Here is a 15,977-nt window from a genome sequence, read left to right as displayed (position 1 = left end):
GTTTCATGTCAGTTCTCACCTTATCAGTCGATACAAAAGGCAATAAAAGCAGCATATACAATGACTGCAAAGCCAGATATGTATCCTCACCAATTCCTACAAGAGTTAAAAAGAGCATTTTCCTGATTTGATGTATCCTTTAGTCCTAATTCTGTAGAATGTAAGGCTGCATACATTTATGGTCTCCAAAAAGATATTATATCAGAGTTAATTTGCAAATTTGACAGGGAAAAATCATTAGAGTTGATAATAGAGCAGGGGACCAAGCTGTATGAGGTAATCTATTGTCAAGGGGAGGAAGGGTCTAGGAATAGAGAGACAAAATTGTAATCTAAAGAATCCACACCAGCAATAATGGAGATAAAATCTGCTAAAATGCCACTTCAATCAGCCCAAACTCAGGCAAGGAACAACATGATTTTGAATCAAAGGGGAATGCCACCACTGAGGATGCCATTCCAAATACCTATGGTCTAATCAGTTGATCTGAGCCATAGAGAGACTTGCATTAGTCCTAGATACATGGGCGATGCCCACAGGGTAGGATTTTGCCCAGATTTGTCGGGCATGTCTAACAATCAAAATCAAAGGAACAATGGTCCATACCAGACATTGGGGGTGCAGAGTAGGTTTGATCCTAATACAATGATATATGGCCACCAAGAAAGACCACAGTATGTGGATAGATTCATTAAAAATGTGAATCAGCACAGGGGACAATTCCCACCAAATGAAAGACAAAATATGAATTATGTCCTATGCCATTACAACCAGTCACCGCCACCAGTCGACCATGGTCAAAGAATGGTCACACTGCATTCCCCACCTCCTTTGACCCATTAATTCAGAATTAACAAAATAGAAATCAATCTCCTGAGATAGGCCCAATCAGGGTGAGTTTAATCAACATTGACCAAGGCCACAAAGAGAGAAATGCAGGGACATGGATAGGTTTCAATGCCTAGAGGCTCAAGTCAAAATGTTGTCTGAGCAAATAGGAAAACTCTGTGTAGTTCAAAAACAGAAGCCAAGTGAAGGTACAGATTGCCATAGGAGTGATCTTGTGCGTTATGACAAAAAGTGACTATTTAATAGCCCCTGCACGGATACAAATACAGAAGGCCATGAATCATCTTTGTGTAATGGCCCAGAATTGCTTGCTGATTCAAAAATAAGAAAACAAGCAAATGAAAGTGAGACAAGGAATGCCCAAACACACAGAAAGGGAGTGTGGTTCAACTTAGAATTGAACCAGACTATTGAGGTTGGTGCTGATGAAGAACCAAAATGAGAAAATGAACAAGAAATACCTAAAGAACAGAGAAACAGGTTTAAAGGGAACAGTCTCTGTGAAAATAAAACACCTGACAAAGAGGTAGGATTAGTTCTCATAATATCTTCCATTGATATTCAGAACAGTGTGGAATTTCAGACAGGAAAAACAGTGGCTCAAACGGAGGGTGCAGGTCAGTCACCTGAGGAGTATTTTGAGCTCAAAAGTTCGAAGAGACCGAAAGCACAGACATTATGCAAAACACATATGAGTGTCATGCGCTAGAAAATGACAAGCTGCCATGTGAGACTTGGGAAAAGGGTCAGTCAAAAAGCTGTGGTGAGAACACTGGTATTCCCAGGTCATTGGGGCAGTCAGTTGCAACAATCCAGATGTGTTCTGAGCACAGGAATATATATCAAGAAATCCTAAATGAGGTGGGCCAAAAGGAGGCAAAAATATAATTTCACATGCCCATGTGTTTAGCAAGGAGTGAAAAGGGGCTAAGGAAGGTGAGTCCTGGAATCGACAAAAACTCACACTTTTTGTATATTTTAGAAGAAGTTAAAGACAGGTATTATGCTCCTATATCACTGTCGAAGAAAAATGTAATTCATTTGAAATTATTGACACGACTGCACAGGCCATGATAATGTCCACAGAGTTGGTAAAAGGTATCAGTGAAGGGAGATCCCCACAAAATCATATAAAGCTGAGACAAAATGAAGGCCCTGTGCAAAATTCCAATAGTGAGGAAATACCTATTGAAGGTGTCACTGAGGTTGACCTAAAGATAGGAAAGAATCAGATGAGACATGAGGTGTTGATCACATCCATCAGTGAAATACCTTTCCTCATAGGGACAAATTGCCTGAAGAGGTTGTCGCCCTACATTGATGGGGTCTTATGGTCCATAGCCAAAAAAACATTGAGACCAAAGAAGGTGATGTCACAAAACAACAGTATAAAAAAATGCAATGTCATGGCTAAATCAGAAATAGCTTTAGAATGGATGTGTGCCTAGTTTCACTGTCATTCTCATGTGACAGGGTGAAATGCAAGGTGAAAAAGAGAAGCCATCTACAGAGATGTATTTGGACCCCAAGAAAAAAATGGCAAACAGAAATAGATGAAAACACATTATGCTTTTATTTAAAGGAAGATAAATGCAAGCCACATGTCACTCTAGGGATAAACACAGAAAAACATATTTCAACTCTTGCTGAAATACACATGGGAGATGGGCAGACATGGATCTCTATCCGTGTAAATGGGCATTCCGAAGTGATAGAAGCCAATTTAGCACTTGAACAGGAAAGAAGTTTCATTAATGAGAAAATACTTCAGCAAATAATTGACAGGGAGGAGATTCCAAAATTCAGAATAAAGAACCAACACATTTTTGCGTTGGATGATCCGGAGTCAGGAAATAGGTTAGTAGGAAGATGATTGTTAAAGATTACAATTGGTCCCAAGTATATCCATCAGAACATGTGGATAGTGAGTCGGAAACAAAATAAATTTTACCTGGGAAATGACAAATGACATGCACAGAATGTGTATGGTGTTAGACTTCCTCAATTACAAGGTTTGGTAAAGGTTGGGAAGGGTTGTGCCTGAAATTGAGGACAAGAGACAAGCTTATCATTGCATGCAAATAGCCCCATATGCGATTGAATTACAGGTGAGAAAGGATATTACCATTCCCGCATTCACCAGACAAGTTAAAATAGCTCTAAAACACAGGAAGGGACAACCGATAAAAGATTCTGATGCATTTGTGTGCCTAAATGAATCCATGAGGCAGCAACAGCTAGAATGTGAATATACACCACTGGTAGAAAGTGAGGATGGACCCATTTAAATATTGGTGAACAAAAAGGATGTCAGGATATTCATTTAGAAGAGAATGCTACGATAGGAATGGCAATACAAAGATCTCATTATACTGCAGATTTCAGTAATGCAGTGATTGGGAACATACCTTCTCATCCTAAGGGAATATTTCATATTCAGTCAGTGTATGTACACATGAAGAAGTAAAGGACCAATTGAGAAAAATATTTGTGGAATTTAAAGAGGTTATTGCAAAGGGCACATATGATTGTGGGTTGACAGATTTACATGTTGCCACAATGCCAGAAGTACAAGGTAGGGAACCAGTGTTTAAACGACAATATCGGTTACCCCTGGCATGTTTGGAATCAGTGGCTGAAATGACGAAACATTTTGAATCCAGAGGGATCATTAGGCCCATTCATAGCACACAAACACTACCATATTGGGTGTGCTAAAACCTGAAGGCCAATGGTGTATATGAGTTCAGATCTACGAGAGTTAAACAACAGGGTACCTATTTCAAGGTGGCCGCTTCCATTTATTAATCAGGGTCTTGCACAGGTTCACGGGTCAAAAGTGTTTACCACATTAGATGTTACAGCTGGATACTGGTGTGTACCACTGGCTGAAGATATCCAAAAATGTGTTTGTATTTTCTTTTGACAAATCCCAATATGCAAAGTTCCGGACACCTTTTGGATATGTCAATAGTGGCAGTGAATTTGGAATATGTTTGAGGAGGGCGCTCTGAGATGCAGCAGAAAGGGGTACAATAGTTTATGTGGATGATGTGCTAATTAAACATGAGAATCTGAAAAATCATTCTAATGAGATTAGACATGTTCTTGGCCAGTTACAGAAAGCTGGAGCCAAAGTATTTTTACAGAAAGCACAATGGTTTAAGATGAACTTCCTAGGTCGTGAGGTGACTGAAAATGGGTTGAACCGCAAAAGAAGGTGGATGCAATATATTCATTGAACAATCCTACTAATATGAAGGGGTTAACTAAGTGTATTAGGGATGACAGGTTATAACAGGAAGTTTATTGAGAACTATGCAGAGATTATGCAACCTTTAACAAGATTACTAAAACAGGGTGTACCCCGGAAGTGGGAAAAAGAACAATGTGAAGCGGTGACCAGGCTGAAAGAATGTCTCATGAAGGCACCATGTTTGGTATATCCCTTAACGAACCAGGATTTGTTCGTAGATATAGGTTTCACTGATCAATGCATGTCAGCAGTGTTACATTAATAGCATGATGTGAATAACAAAACTATTGCATATGCTAGTAAGGCCTTGTCACAGATTGAAACTAAGTTGTGTGAATGTTCAGTGAATGTGAACAAGCACTCCTAACCACTGTCAGGGCATTACAGCATTTCTGTCCTATAATTCAATGGGAAAGAGTGATTATTGAAACAAATCATCAGCCTCTGCAGTTTCTGCAAAGTAAGAGAATTAGATCAGGGAATTGGGCCCAGTCTAAAATTACCTCCTGGATATTTGCACACCAGGTATTTCCTGTGGAAGTAAAATATGGGCAAAATAAAAGAGTGTAGTGGCCCAAGCACTAGCAGATTTGCATGATTGTGTAGTCGAATGCACACCTGATGAAGAAGAATTAGATTCAAATGTGAATGAATGTGAACAATCCCCACACAAAGCATTCAATGAAGAGTTATGAAGGGATTTACCAACTGTGTATGTAGATGTTTGTGTATACCATGTGGAAAACAACACTGAAAAGTAGCTTGTGGCAGGAATAGGAAATATCTGGTTTAAATGTGACAACATTCCAAGAGTGAGCATGAGGTTTTGGCCTTACAAAGCATTCGCTGCCGCAGTTGAAAACAACCCTCAAAGAGATAGTTCCAGTCACTGATTCTGACTATGCTAAAACCAGTTTTGCAGAATATATGCCTGGCTGGAAGGTAAAAGTTATGCTCACCTATAACAAAAAAACACTTAAACATGGCAAGATGATTGAAGCCATAGACAAACTTGTATCAGAGAATGATTTGGTAATACATTGGAGAAAAATCGGAGGTCATTTAAAGATGCCAGGTGAGGACAAGGGGGGAAATGACAAGGCAGATCAGTTAGCCAAAATTGGGGCTGTAATGGGAGAGTTGTTTCCTATTGAACACCTACAGGTAGATGCAATAACATGCTCCAAATCTCCAAAAGTAGTTGAGCAGCCTGTAGTGCAATGGAGATTTGATAATCCAGATAAACACTTAGTCAAAGCACAAAAGGAAGATCTGATTTTGAGCATATTCTATGATCATCTGTTAGATGCTGAGAAAAATCCTCTGACTGAAAAAAATTAGAAAGGTAAAGAGGAGTTGAGGGTGTTGTTAAAAAAAATCAAAAAGAGAATTAGGCAACAAGATGGACTGATGATTAGAGAATCCATGTCAGGCCAAATACAATGGGCGGTGCCCTTGTCATTTCGAAGACAGATGTTACATCATGCACATGATGCCATAGCTGCAGGACACAGGGATTTCCGGAAAACCTTGGCCATTTTCAAAGATTATGCTTATTGGCCACACATGTCCCAAAATATTGAACTATACACCAGAGGGTGTCTAGTATGTGCATAATTCCAACCTGCTTCACCTACACATAGAGCACCATTAATGAAAAGAGTTGCATTCTTGGTGAGGGACTGTTTGTGATGACACCTGCTGCAGTACCTACGCACCCCGTTAAATTAAAAGGGTTTGTCCATGAAAGTTGAGGTGATGTTAAAGATCTTGCGTCGCACCAGGTATAGCTACTACGGAGACTTAGAGTCCCTCCACTCCGTTTGTGACAATATATAATGGTTGTGTTGAGCTATCCCTTGATAGTGCGCCGAAAAATAATGGAATGGCAAGTAGTGATGATTAATAAATTCCTTTTATTTTTGTGGTGTTAGAGCCTTTGTGGATGACATGTGTTTCGGCAGAGCTGCCTTTATCGAATCCAGGCTTATTAAATGAAAAGAAAATGAAAAGAAAATGCCATAAGGGAATTTGAAAACACACTAAAAAGAAAAATTATATACATATGTACGTATAGTCATCTGGCTGAAAAATACTACATACAGAAATATCTAAATTGCAATAGTGTAAAACATTGCTGAATTTATTGAAGAGACCCACTGCCTTTACAGGAGTATAATCACCTATTGCACCATTTGTAAAACGAATAAAAGAAGAAATTAACAGAAGGAAAATAAGGGTAAGCTATGAGTCTTATGGTACATTATGCGAAAAGTTCAAAGCGAAAAAAGAGGGAGTTTAAGATCAGATAGTGCCCGAAGGGGACATAGGTCTACCTCTAAATGTGAGAGGAGTGAACAGGTTGGGAAAGTGTAGATAAACATGCACATGGCAGCTATTTAGTGACAGTGCAGGCGCTTTTTCTTACCTATATAGATAACTCATAAGTCACTGCATAATGCATAAAGGTGCTGAAGTTCACAGGGATGAATCCCTCCTAAGTATAAAACATATAAACAAGTTGTTGGAAATGGATTCCAGGGATGTAGTGGCAACTTATTTGAACAAGTGTTTAAGTTTAAGTAGAAAAAAAAACCCTACGTAGTGCGCAGGCACGCAATATGTAAGAGTAAAACTGGGTCAGTCATATGTTATGTTTCAACAATATACATAATAGCCAACTGATGGTTCATAAAAGCAACCCGTGGTGACATAAATTGTAACGGCTTCAAAATGCTGTCCAGACACCATGATTAATTCATTAATAGTTAGGAAATACTGGCTAGTTGGCTGGAAAATATTAAAGTTTCCTTTTTAAACATGAGAAAAAAAGAAAAAAAAACGAACGAAAATACATAGTTCTGGAACACATGCGTTTTGGTAAAGCGCACGTGTGAGGTTTAAGGAAAGCATCAAGTCTCAGAGGAAGCCCCCGTGCTTGCCCGCACAAAATAAAGGGTCCTACCAGGTACAAAGAAGTCCTCCGTATGTACGAGTGTCCTGTGTTTACCACATTGGGTGTAATGAATAAAAGGCAGAAAAGTCCTATGTCTGTTACTATTACTGGCGGCCATATTTTGGGAATGGGAAACGTACTTGGGCTGCGCATAGTGGTTTATGTCCCATTTTGTGATGGGGTTGCTGCATTTTGAACTTGGAAACATATACTTAAGGTGTGGGATTGAGCATGAATATAGTCCTATAGGTGCCTGTATTGATGTTAGAAAAATACATACAGAACACGAATTTGGTGCAAGTACAATATATTGGATGTAGCATGATGAGATGAATTCGTGGCTGATCAAAACGAAAATAGGGTATTATGGGAAACGTAGTGTGCAACTGTTGGTGGTGTTTCCCGCATGAGAAAAGGGGGATTATGGGAGATGTAGTCAGACTTCAATGTTTAGAATTGAAGAATCATGGGCAAATACGTGACTGATCAAAACGAAATAGGGTATTATGGGAAACGTAGTGTGCAACTGTTGTTGGAGTTTTCTGCAGGAAAAAAAAAACAGATTTAGATTGGCAATTAATTTGCTGTTTGATCAAAGTTTTTATCCCTTTTGCATCTGTGAATACAGTTGTTGGTGAGTGAGCATGTTTACACATGTTGCAGAAGCCACATTTTCTAAATCCAGTTGATTGTTTAAGCCATGTTTCTTGGATAATTTGTTCTTGTTCTGGTAAGAAAGAAGGGCTGACACACATTTTTAGAGTTTTGGCCTTTTTAAAGATGAGAGTAGGAGTATCTTTGAGATTTTCTGAAATATGGGGATCATGTTTGAGGAGATGCCAGTTTTTCTTTAGTGCTCTTCTGATTTCTTTGTTATTTTCACAATAAGTGGTGAAGAATTGTACCACTTCTTGGTGTTTTTGTGGTTTTGATTTTGGAGTTAGTGTCATTGTTCTAGTCATTTGCATGGCCTTGGTTCTGGCCTTGTTGATGTCTTTTTTAGGGTACCCTCTGGCAATGAATCTTGTAGATAGAAGTTCACATTCTGCTTGAAAAGATGTGGTATTAGTACAGTTCCTTTTTGCCCTGATGAATTCTCCTTTCGGAATATTTTTGATAACTGGTTTGTAGTGACAACTTGTGGCGTAGAGAGTTGAGTTTACCTCTGTTTCTTTTCTGTAGGTTTTGGTTATTAGTTTATTTCCGGAGACAGAAATTGTGAGGTCTAAAAAGTCAATCTCGAAATCACTGGATTTACCTGTAAATTGAAAACCAAAAGTATTGTTGTTGGCTTGTACAAGAAAGTCCATAAGAGCAGTTTCTGGTCCGTTCCAAATCAAAAAAACATCATCTATATAGCGCGTCCATTTGACAATGTGATTGTTGTAGGCCGGTAGTTTGTAGATAAAGAGGTCTTCAAACATGCCCATTACCAAGTTGGCAAGGGCTGGGGCAAATTTAACGCCCATTGCAACTCCACAAGTCTGCTTGTAAAAATGATGATCAAAAATGAAAATATTGTTTTCCAACGTAGTGAGTAGCATTTCTTTAAGCATGCAAACGTAGTTAAAGTGTGATGAGGATTCCTCCTGGAAAACGTAATCTATGGTTTGTAGTGCTAAGTCGTATCCAATTGAGGTATAGAGAGCTTTAACATCCCATGTTGCCAGGAGGAACTGTTCTTGCCATTCAATTTGAGCCAGTGTATTAATAATGGAAGTACTGTCTTTTAAGTATGCTTGTACCTGAACCACCTTAGGTTTGAGTATGTTGTCAATATATTCAGCAATTGGTTCAGTGGCCCATCCGATGCCACTGACGATTGGTCTCCCTTCTGGGATTGTTTGAAAGGGTTTATGTACCTTTGGTAGAAAGTAAATGGTAGGTATCATTGGTTTTGGTATGAACAAATGGGTTTTCTCATCATCAGTAATCAGTCCTTGCCTATGCCAGTTGTTGATCTGGCTCCTCAAATCTTGTATAATTGCCTTGGTAGGATTACTGGTTAGTTGTGCATAGCAATTTGGGATTGAAAGATGATTGTGGGCCATTTTGATGTAATCTGACCTGTTCATTACAATGATGTTGCCTCCCTTATCAGCTTTCAGTTATGTACAAGCCAACAACAATACTTTTGGTTTTCAATTTACAGGTAAATCCAGTGATTTCGAGATTGACTTTTTAGACCTCACAATTTCTGTCTCCGGAAATAAACTAATAACCAAAACCTACAGAAAAGAAACAGAGGTAAACTCAACTTTCTACGCCACAAGTTGTCACTACAAACCAGTTATCAAAAATATTCCGAAAGGAGAATTCATCAGGGCAAAAAGGAACTGTACTATTACCACATCTTTTCAAGCAGAATGTGAACTTCTATCTACAAGATTCATTGCCAGAGGGTACCCTAAAAAAGACATCAACAAGGCGGAACCAAGGCCATGCAAATGACTAGAACAATGACACTAACTCCAAAATCAAAACCACAACAACACCAAGAAGTGGTACAATTCATCACCACTTATTGTGAAAATAACAAAGAAATCAGAAGAGCACTAAAGAAAAACTGGCATCTCCTCAAACATGATCCCCATATTTCAGAAAATCTCAAAGATACTCCTACTCTCATCTTTAAAAAGGGCAAAACTCTAAAAATGTGTGTCAGCCCTTCTTTCTTACCAGAACAAGAACAAATTACCCAAGAAACATTGCTTAAACAATCAACTGGATTTAGAAAATGTGGCTTCTGCAACATGTGTAAACATGCTCACTCACCAACAACTGTATTCACAGATGCAAAAGGGATAAAAACTTTGATCAAACAGCAAATTAATTGGCGATCTAAATCTGTTGTATACGCAATTCAATGCACATGTCAATTGATATACATTGGTTCCACCATTCGTGAACTAAGAACTCGGATAAGAGAGCATCTTTCAGTAATCGGAAGTCAAGACAGCAATTTGCCATTATCACAACACTGGCAATCAAAGCATCAAATGGACAATAAATTGGACATTCAGTTTATTGGTCTACAAAAAATCAAGACTACCACAAGAGGAGGCAACCAGGAACTCTTTCTCAGAAGAGCCGAAGCAAGACTGATTTGGCATCATCGAGCAGTGGAGTGGGGTCTAAACTCCGACAATGAAATGATACATTTTTTATAAAATTATGCAACTTGTTATATTTGTTATATGCATTACTTTATAATTACTTCTGACATACTACGATATGTAATTTACTTTGTTGTGTTAATCATGTAACTTGATATGTCTTTGATTTCTCACTTATTTCTCTTGTTAAAACTGCCTTCCTTTCTCCCACCATCCTTCAATTTAAATATTAAAGTCTGACTACATTTCCTATAATCCCCTTTTTTTTTTTTTTTTTTTTTATTTATTTATTTTTTTTCATGCAGAAAACTCCAACAACAGTTGCACACTACGTTTCCTATAATACCCTATTTCGTTTTGATCAGTCACGTATTCGCCCATGATTCTTCAATTCTAAACATTGAAGTCTGACTACATCTCCCATAATCCCCCTTTTCTCATGCGGGAAACACCACCAACAGTTGCACACTACGTTTCCCATAATACCCTATTTTCGTTTTGATCAGCCACGAATTCATCTCATCATGCTACATCCAATATATTGTACTTGCACCAAATTCGTGTTCTGTATGTATTTTTCTAACATCAATACAGGCACCTATAGGACTATATTCATGCTCAATCCCACACCTTAAGTATATGTTTCCAAGTTCAAAATGCAGCAACCCCATCACAAAATGGGACATAAACCACTATGTGCAGCCCAAGTACGTTTCCCATTCCCAAAATATGGCCGCCAGTAATAGTAACAGACATAGGACTTTTCTGCCTTTTATTCATTACACCCAATGTGGTAAACACAGGACACTCGTACATACGGAGGACTTCTTTGTACCTGGTAGGACCCTTTATTTTGTGCGGGCAAGCACGGGGGCTTCCTCTGAGACTTGATGCTTTCCTTAAACCTCACACGTGCGCTTTACCAAAACGCACGTATTCCAGAACTATGTATTTTCGTTCGTTCGTTCGTTTTATTTTTTTTTTCTCATGTTTAAAAAGGAAACTTTAATATTTTCCAGCCAACTAGCCAGTATTTCCTAACTATTAATGAATTAATCATGGGGTCTGGACAGCATTTTGAAGCCGTTACAATTTATGTCACCACGGGTTGCTTTTATGAACCATCAGTTGGCTATTATGTATATTGTTGAAACATAACATATGACTGACCCAGTTTTACTCTTACATATTGCGTGCCTGCGCACTACGTAGGGGGGTTTTTTCTACTTAAACTTAAACACTTGTTCAAATAAATTGCCACTACATCCCTGGAATCCATTTCCAACAACTTGTTTATATGTTTTATACTTAGGAGGGATTCATCCCTGTGAACTTCAGCACCTTTATACATTATGCAGTGACTTATGAGCTATCTATATAGGTAAGAAAAAGTGCCTGCACTGTCACTAAATAGCTGCCATGTGCATGTTTATCTACTCTTTCCCAACCTGTTCACTCCTCTCACATTTAGAGGTAGACCTATGTCCCCTTCGGGCACTATCTGATCTTAAACTCCCTCTTTTTTCGCTTTGAACTTTTCGCATAATGTACCATAAGACTCATAGCTTACCCTTATTTTCCTTCTGTTAATTTCTTCTTTTATTCGTTTTACAAATGGTGCAATAGGTGATTATACTCCTGTAAAGGCAGTGGGTCTCTTCAATAAATTCAGCAATGTTTTACACTATTGCAATTTAGATATTTCTGTATGTAGTATTTTTCAGCCAGATGACTATACGTACATATGTATATAATTTTTCTTTTTAGTGTGTTTTCAAATTCCCTTATGGCATTTTCTTTTCATTTTCTTTTCATTTAATAAGCCTGGATTCGATAAAGGCAGCTCTGCCGAAACACATGTCATCCACAAAGGCTCTAACATCACAAAAATAAAAGGAATTTATTAATCATCACTACTTGCCATTCCATTATTTTTCGGCGCACTATCAAGGGATAGCTCAACACAACCATTATATATTAATGAAAAGAGGTTTGACCCTCCCATGGTCTGATTTGCATATCGACTATGTCGGGCTGTGAAGAGATCAGTAAGAGGAAATACATATTTGTTAACAGTAGTTTGTTTAATGTCCACATGGGTGGAGTGCATTCCAGCCCAGATTGCAGTGCACAAACGGCAGCCACATTACTTGTGAATCCTATTTTCTGAAAATTTGGGTTACCCAAAGGATAGAGTTAGGCAGGGGAAGTCATTTTACTTGTGAATTTATGATAGAAATGTGGCATATGTTAGGTGTGTAAAGGAAACTACACATCTTATACCACCTTCCTCTTCAGGTTGGCTGGAACAAAGCAACAGATTTTTTTGAAAAGTTTCGTGAGGATTCCTCTTGTGGGCCGGGGCAAAGTTATACGCTGCCCAAAAAGTGTTCTTCCTATAAGTTGAAAAACTTAACCATAACTACAGGACCGCTACCAGAGGCCCTGTAATATGCAAACTACTGCTCCCTTTCCCCATCTTATTACTTTTTTAAGTCCTGGCATTGATAGCACATAACTTTTTACATTCCTCTTTAGTTTTATAAATGTATGCGGACAAGCACCAGAATGCAGGGCAGCTAGCAGTTTTCCACATTTACTCAAATGTAAAATTGCTCTTAGCGCTTGAATTCCTGTATTGGAACATTCATAGAGGTGGGCTCCTCCATAGCACATCAAATTCCATCTTAATCTTCTATATTTATAAAAGTGAAAAGCGCCCTGAGGCCTACGGGCATGCAGCACTTAATATAAACTGAATATCAATAACAATAATAATAATAATAATAATAAAATGTGGGTTTGTGACCGTGTTTGTGGCAAAGCGTTGTTCCTTATAGAATTCCACACTGGTTCACCAATCTGCACCAAGGTTTTCATAGGCACCTGTTAGTACTCTCCAGACAATACTGGCTATATGACATTTGGACACCCCACCCCGTTTCCCGGATTTCAGCACAAGTCAAAGTGTGTTTGTGGGTTTGTATCTTGGCAAAGCATTGTTCCTTATACAATTCCACATTGTTTCACTAATCTGCATCAAATGTTGCATAGTTACCTGTTAGAACCCTCTGGACATTACTAGCTACATGACATTTGGATACCCCACACCTTGACCCGGATTTCAGAAAAATTCTGAGTTTGTTTGTGGATTTGTGGCTTGGCTGAGCATTGTTCCTTATACAATTCCACACTATTACACCAATCTGAACCAAATTTTGCATAGTTACCTGTTAGGACCCTCCAGAAATTACTGGCTACATAGCATGTGGTGGACACCCCATCCCTCTCCCCGGATTTCAGCACAAGTCAAAATTTGTGTGTGGGTTTGTGGCTTGGCAAAGCATTATTCCTTATACAATTCCACACCATTTCACCAATTTGCACCAAATGTTGCATTATTTCCTGTTAGGACGCTCTGGACATTACTGGCTACATGACATTTGGACACCCCACCCATTTCCTCAGATTCCAGCAAAACTCTAAATTTGTTTGTGGCTTAGCGAAGCATTGTTCCTTACACAATTCCACACCGCTTCACCAGTCTGCACCAGAATTTGCATAATTACTTTTTCAGACCCTCCGGACATCACTGTCTACATAACATTCAGACATCCCACACTTTACTCTGGGTTCCAGTACCTTCACACATGAGACGGTTTCCTGAAATCGGTGAAATATCAATGTGGTCATAAAAGGACCGTTCCTGAACCCTAGAATGCACGGTTTCTGGGACATTTGCAACAGGTGGGGAGAGAGCACAGTAGGTCTGAGCATACACCAGCACACCAACTCTTGCTTCCCCCCAACATCTGCTCTCGTGAATGTCAGCAGGCCACACACACCCTTTCTCAGTGCAGTTTACTTCAGAGTGCAAGGCACATCAAGCGATAAGCAAATTGGAACAGCGACCTACAGCATCATTGAGTTTCAACAATTGATGAGATTGTTGTTATGTCTGTCCATGGAACCCATTCGGAGAGCGGGAACTTTTTGCTAGTATTTAAAACAATTGGAGTACTGCTGCCTTAATACAGAGAACTCAGTATCTTCAAATAAAAAATCAAAAAAATCACAGTTTTCCCATAAACAGGGAATTGTAAGCCGAGATGAATAATTTTTTCTTGCAATCTGGGACTCACACATTGTCTTTTTCTCTACACATACAGGCACACATCCTGCGCAAAACACAATTACAGCTGTGGCTTTTTTTTCACTGATTAGAAGCATCCTGTCACTCAGCTAGCCACTCTTCTAGATAATTTGCTGAGACAATTTTGACTCAAATATACATTTAAGTGATTTATAGTCAGTCATTAGCATGAATGCCAAAACCCCACGGAAAAGTATTAAACCTTTATTTTTTTATTTTTTTAAATAGTTTATTAATTTTATGCAAACCAAAAAACAATACAAACCGACCCAACACGCAGTGTAATTTACAACAATTCCAGTAAACACCATTTGTATTTCCAGTTTGCCACTGCTCCCCAAGTCCCACCCTCCATTATGAGCCTATTTGTACATCTCGTTCAGTATCTGCTACATGTGGCTGGGTCTCACTATCTTTGGATTCAGTCGGGTCCGATATAGAACCAAACAGTTCCGCTATTAATAGTTTCCATGCCATCAGGGTACCCACTTCTTCCTCCCCACTCGTTCTGCTCGCCTCCTGCCATAATACCGTTTCAGCCTCCGTCCATTTCTGTAACTCCCTCCACCATACCTCCACCCGTGGCTTGTGGCACTTCTTCCATCCCATGGCGATCCTCCATTTTGCTAACACATATGCCAAATTTCTCAGTTTCTCAACATGTTTAAGTTTCCGTGGTCTGGGGAACCCTCCCAGCAAGCAGGCCCAAGCCGTATCTATGACAAGCGTGACCCCTTTTGTCGCAAATTTTTGTGCCACTTCACCCCAGAAACCTTCGATTACTGGGCATGACCAAAACATATGTGTCATGTCAGCGTTTTCCATGTCGCACTTAGGGCACGCCTGTCGCCCTGCATTCCGGAACTTGGATATCTTCAGAGGGGTCATGTATGCTATATGCGTTATGTACAGCTGTATTTGTTTAAGTCTGGCGTTTCTTGACACTTTTTTGTGATATCCCAGTGCGCGTTCCCACATCCCATCTCCCATCTGGGCCCCCACCTCCTCCTCCCAATCAAGTCTGAAATGTGTCAATTCCTTCCCTACCTAGGTCATCACCATTTCATACAATCTAGAAAGTTCATGCCCCCCTTATGATATGTCATATATTACCCCCACAGTAGCATCTGGTTCCTCTGCTAACACTGTTTCCGGCCACGTTTTCCGAATTTTCTGGACCATCCTATGGTATGTAACATATTGGCTAGTGTGTAATCCCACCTCCTCCCCAAGTTCTTCGAAATCTCTAATGGTCCCCTCTTGCCAGATGTCCCCCAACGTTACCAGTCCCGCCGATTCCCAGTAGGTCCTGATAATCACCCTCAGCTGCTTGTCCCCTCCTGCTAATGCGACCAGCGGTACTTGCGGGGAGCACGGGAATGGGTCCTCCATCATCTGACATGCTCGACGCCACATTTTCCACCCCAACATACATCATCTTGGGGCGCTCCTTCATATCAGTTTCAGGCAACCATATCATTTCCCTTAAGTAATATGGGGTACAAACACGCCCAAACAACCTATGTTCAGGGGTCACTTCATCGGAGAGCCAATTGGCCACATATTGTAATTGACTTGCTATGTAGTAGACCTCAAAATTGGGCAGCCTGATACCTCCTTTTTTGTAGAAGTTCTGCAACTTCCATA

The sequence above is a fragment of the Ambystoma mexicanum genome, chromosome 10 (assembly GCF_040938575.1).
Source record: "Ambystoma mexicanum isolate Mex_15411 chromosome 10, UKY_AmexF1_1, whole genome shotgun sequence".
In the NCBI taxonomy this organism is placed as follows: Eukaryota; Metazoa; Chordata; class Amphibia; order Caudata; family Ambystomatidae; genus Ambystoma; species Ambystoma mexicanum.
This window is presented reverse-complemented; position numbering follows the sequence as displayed.